The sequence below is a fragment of the Dendrobates tinctorius genome, unplaced genomic scaffold (assembly GCF_039654945.1).
Source record: "Dendrobates tinctorius isolate UK_male_01 unplaced genomic scaffold, ASM3965494v1 ptg000048l, whole genome shotgun sequence".
In the NCBI taxonomy this organism is placed as follows: domain Eukaryota; kingdom Metazoa; phylum Chordata; class Amphibia; order Anura; family Dendrobatidae; genus Dendrobates; species Dendrobates tinctorius.
Genome location: NW_027361716.1, coordinates 1,359,367 through 1,365,000, shown reverse-complemented (window position 1 = coordinate 1,365,000; position 5,634 = coordinate 1,359,367). Strand labels below are relative to the sequence as shown.

At 45.3% G+C, this 5,634-nt stretch overlaps 1 pseudogene; it reads right to left on the bottom strand.

Moving 5' to 3' along the window:
* The window catches only part of LOC141090222 (cholesteryl ester transfer protein-like), a 73,814-nt pseudogene extending 71,857 nt beyond the window's left edge, over positions 1-1,957 (bottom strand).
* Positions 1,958-5,634: the final 3,677 nt, after the last annotated feature.

Sequence of the window (5,634 nt, the reverse complement as noted above, 5' to 3'; positions counted from 1 at the left end):
CTGTATATCAGGACTATGTTTCTGTGAGGTAAATGTATGAGGAAATAGTACCATATGTTGGACACACGAATGCTTTTTACTATCCAGAGCAGCCAAAGCCCAGCTTATACACAGGTGAGGTAAAATGAAAGCTGCTCTGTGCTTGGTTGCTATGGGCAACGAGGCCTGTTCTGACATATGAGGCCTAATGTTGCGGAAAAAATATTGAGAAATCTTTTTTTCCCCAGTGATAAAATTCAGTGACAGAAATGTCTGCAACAAAATCTGTTTCCACAAAGCATTTTTCGTGTGATTGTTTTTTTTTTACTCTGTGTATTTTTGATAAAATGCAAGTAACCTATCTTACTTACCGTAATAGGTGCAGAAAATCCGCAACATCAAAAGCTCATTGTGGGAACACAGCTCTAAAGGGAATCCATCAGCAGGATTTTACACCCCAAACTATTTATAAGTGCAAAGACAAGTCCAGCAATACTTTTACATGGCCACTCCGTTCCCCCATTCCTGAGAAATCAGTGTTTGTGTTGATAGGCAAATGAGGACGAAGGGCTATTTGTAAATCAGAAGCCTCTGTCACTCCAGCTCTGTTCTCCACCCAGAGCGGCTTCCTCCTGCTTGACGGACAGCCTCTATGATGTGTGACAGCAGGAGGGGGAATAGAGCTGGAGTGACGAAGGATTCAGATCTACAAATAGCTCTTCAGCCTCATTTACATATCTAGTTGCTGATTTCTCAGTAATAGAGAAACAAACTGGCCATGTATAGGTACTTCTGAGCTTGTCGTTGACAGAGCTACATATGAATATATATAGTTTGGGGGTGAAGTCATGGTGACAGATTCCCTTTAACTGCAACTTTCTTAAAGGGGAAATCCATTTCTGAATAGAGAGAAGATAGGTGCTACCGGTGTTGATGGCTGCTTGATACTGACAGGTCCTATACATAGACAGCATGTACTGTGCACCCTCCAAACAGTCCTATTTCTTAGGGCTCTCGGATATACGATGAGCCTGTACATAGAGTGGAGTCCTGGATCATACATATACACTGAATCTGTACAGTGGCGCGTGCATGATCATCCGAGAACTGAGTGCTGCTGCATGCAGAAGAGAGTATCAATGCAATATTTTGAGCTATTGGTGGTGACAGGAGCCGAATCCACACCAATTGGCAGCACATTAAGGCTGGTTTCACATTAGCGCATTTTCAGCGCGCGCACGGCCGGGGGTAGCTCCGCCCCCGAGCCGGCTCTCTGCCCGGCGTGCCCGCCCCTTGCTTGTAGCGCCGCCTACTAGCGGACAGCGGCGCCTGCGATCGGCGCACCCTATCTTTAGCATAGGGTGCGCAGATCGTGCGCAGGCCGTGCGCTAGTTGCGCTTTGACCTGCGCTGCGCACTTTTGACGGTGCGCCGTGCGCACCAAAATCAAACTTTTCGGATTTTGGCGCGCACGGCGCACCGTCAAAAGTGCGCAGCGCAGGTCAAAGCGCAACTAGCGCACGGCCTGCGCACGATCGGCGCACCCTATGCTAAAGATAGAGTGCGCCGATCGCAGGCGCCGCTGTCCGCTAGGAGGCGGCGCTACAAGCAAGGGGCGGGCACGCCGGGCAGAGAGCCGGCTCGGGGGCGGAGCTACCCCCGGCCGTGCGCGCGCTGAAAAAGCGCTAATGTGAAACCGGCCTTAGTTATGTAAAACATCTAAGCAAAAAATATATTAAGAGAATAATCAGCTTTACATAATGTGATGGAGTGGAGCATGAAAAGGTTCCCGAAGATGACGCAAGAACTTACACACTAATGCGGCTGGCTTTGTCACCCTGCAGACGATGCCAGTCTCTTGGGTGGATGATGGAGTAAAATCACAGGCTGATGAAACTCCCAGAAAGTAGATAGTGCAGAGGATCAGTGGCCACATGGTGATGGTTCTGCACAGAGGCGGATAGTGAGATCTGCTTCTAGTGCTCCAAAAGGTACATAAAAAAAGCACAGGAAACTACACATTTCCTTTGTGTTAGGAAGGGTCACAGGGTTATAGCCAGTTATTACAATTGCTGGAAATGGGCCACACAAAGTAACAGATAAAGTTTACAAAGCAGCAAAAACTAAATTATGGTCGTAGTGCATTTGGTCATTTTTTTTTTTAAATTTCCAAGAAAGTTCATTGAAAGGGTTTCCTAGATCTTTTGCAAAAGTCAGCAAAAAAAACACTCCAAACGTTACTATGACTAAAAACACAAGGGAGGGTTTATTAAAAGCAAATTTACAGTAGGGCGACTGTCTCACTAGCGATTTTATGATCATGCTTGTATGTACAGTGCCTACAAGTAGTATTCAACCCCCTGCAGATTTAGCAGGTTTGATAAGATGCAAATAAGTTAGAGCCTTCAAACTTCACACAAGAGCAGGATTTAATAACAGATGCATAAATCTTACAAACCAAAAAGTTATGTTGCTCAGTTAAATTTTAATAAATTTTAAACATAAAAGTGTGGGTCAATTATTATTCAACCCCTAGGTTTAATATTTTGTGGAATAACCCTTGTTTGCAATTACAGCTAATAATCGTCTTTTATAAGACCTGATCAGGCCGGCACAGGTCTCTGGAGTTATCTTGGCACACTCCTCCATGCAGATCTTCTCCAAGTTATCTAGGTTCTTTGGGTGTCTCATGTGGACTTTAATCTTGAGCTCCTTCCACAAGTTTTCAATTGGGTTAAGGTCAGGAGACTGACTAGGCCACTCCAACACCTTGATTTTTTCCCTCTTGAACCAGGCCTTGGTTTCCTTGGCTGTGTGCTTTGGGTCGTTGTCTTGTTGGAAGATGAAATGACGACCCATCTTAAGATCCTTGATGGAGGAGCGGAGGTTCTTGGCCAAAATCTCCAGGTAGGTCGTGCTATCCATCTTCCCATGGATGCGGACCAGATGGCCAGGCCCCTTGGCTGAGAAACAGCCCCACAGCATGATGCTGCCACCACCATGCTTGACTGTAGGGATGGTATTCTTGGGGTCGTATGCAGTGCCATCCAGTCTCCAAACGTCACGTGTGTGGTTGGCATCAAAGATCTCGATCTTGGTCTCATCAGACCAGAGAACCTTGAACCAGTCTGTCTCAGAGTCCTCCAAGTGATCATGAGCAAACTGTAGACGAGCCTTGACATGACACTTTGAAAGTAAAGGTACCTTACGGGCTCGTCTGGAATGGAGACCATTGCGGTGGAGTGCGTTACTTATGGTATTGACTGAAACCAATGTCCCCACTGCCATGAGATCTTCCCGGAGCTCCTTCCTTGTTGTCCTTGGGTTAGCCTTGACTCTTCGGACAAGCCTGGCCTCGGCACGGGAGGAAACTTTCAAAGGCTGTCCAGGCCGTGGAAGGCTAACAGTAGTTCCATAAGCCTTCCACTTCCGGATGATGCTCCCAACAGTGGAGACAGGTAGGCCCAACTCCTTGGAAAGGGTTTTGTACCCCTTGCCAGCCTTGTGACCCTCCACGATCTTGTCTCTGATGGCCTTGGAATGCTCCTTTGTCTTTCCCATGTTGACCATGTATGAGTGCTGTTCACAAGTTTGGGGAGGGTCTTAAATAGTCAGAAAAGGCTGGAAAAAGAGATAATTAATCCAAACATGTGAAGCTCATTGTTCTTTGTGCCTGAAATACTTCTTAATACTTTAGGGGAACCAAACAGAATTCTGGTGGTTTGAGGGGTTGAATAATAAATGACCCTCTGAATAAACTTTTCACAATTTAAAAAAAAATTAAACAAAGAAATAACATTCTTTTTTGCTGCAGTGCATTTCACACTTCCAGGCTGATCTACAGTCCAAATGTCACAATGCCAAGTTAATTCCGAATGTGTAAACCTGCTAAATCTGCAGGGGGTTGAATACTACTTGTAGGCACTGTACATCACCAGGTATTGTAAAGGTTAGATCCATTTAATTGAAAGGATGCGGAGGACATAGCTATGTGTTGGACTGCAAAGGCTACTTAGTCATGGCATCCTTGGGGATCCAGGACTACTAAAATGTAACTTTAACCCCTTCCTGACATCAGACGTACTATCCCGTCCATGGGACCCGGGCCCCTATGCCCATGGACGGGATAGTACGTCTACCGCGATCAGCGGCGCCCACGTGGTGAGCACCGCTGATCGCGGCCGGGTGTCAGCTGATTATCACAGCTGACACCCGGCACAATGTGTCAGGGGCGGTCACGGACCGCCCCCGACACGTTAATCCCTTGCACACCACGATCAAACATGATCGCGGTGTACCGGGAGTTAAAGGGAAGCATCGGCAGGGAGGGGGCTCCCTCCGTGCTTCCCTGAGCCCCCCACAGCAGCGCAATGTGCAGCGCTGCTGCCGGGGGCTCCTTTCCTGCAGGCCCCCGAATCCAAGATGGCAACGGGGGCCTTCGGGGGCCTGCAGGAAGCTGGCTTCCTCAGTGCCTGCATCAGCGATCTGTCACAGAACAGTGATGTCCCACCTGGGACTATTTAATAAAGTAAAAAAAAAATTAAAAAAAAGTGTTAAAATAATTTTAAAAAAAAAATCGCCAAATAAATTACAAAAAAAAATAAAATATTCCCCCAAATAAATCCATTTTTTGAAGAAAAAAAAAAAAAAAACACAATAAAAGTACACATATTAGGTATCGCCGCGTCCGTAACGACCCGCCCTATAAAACTGTCCCATTAGTTAACCCCTTTAGCGAACCCCTTAAAAAATAAAAATAAAAAACGAAGCAAAAAATAATGATTTATTATCATACCACCAAACAAAAAGTGTAATAACGCGCGATCAATAGAACGCATATAAATATCCATGGTACCGCTGAAAACGTCATCTTGTCCCACAAAAAACGAGCCGCCACACAGCATCATCAGCAAAAAAATAAAAAAGTTATAGCTCGCAGAATAAAGCGATGCAAAAATAATTATTTTTTATAAAAAATAGTTTTCATTGCAAAAAACCGACAAAACATAAAAAAACTACCTAAATGAGGTATTGCTGTAACCGTACTGACCCAAAGAATAAAACCGCTTTATCAATTTTACCGCACGCGGAACGGTGTAAACGCACCCCCCCAAAAGATATTCATGAAACGCTGGTTTTTGTTCATTCTGCGTCCCAAAAATCGGAATAAAAAGCGATCAAAAAAGTCACGTGCCCGAAAATGGTACCAATGAAAACGTCAACTCGTCCTGCAAAAAATAAGACCTCACATGACTCGGTGGGACAAAATACGGAAAAATTATAGCTCTCAATATGTGGTGATGCAAGAACTATTTTTACAATAAAAAGCGTCTTTTAGCGTGCGACAGCCGCCAAACATAAAAACCGCCCTAAATAGTAAATCAAACCCCCCGTTATCACCCCCTTAGTTAGGGAAAAGTAATAAAATAAAAAAATGTATTTATTTCCATTTTTCCATTAGGATTAGGGTTAGGGTTAGGGCTAGGGCTAGGGTTAGGGCTAGGGGTAGGGCTAGGGTTAGGGCTGAGATTAGGGTTAGGGGTGTGTTGGGGTTTGGGTTGGAGTTAGAATTGGGGGTATCCACTGTTTGGGCACATCAGGGGCTCTCCAAATGCAACATGGCGTCAGATTTCAATTCCAGCCAATTCTGAGTTGA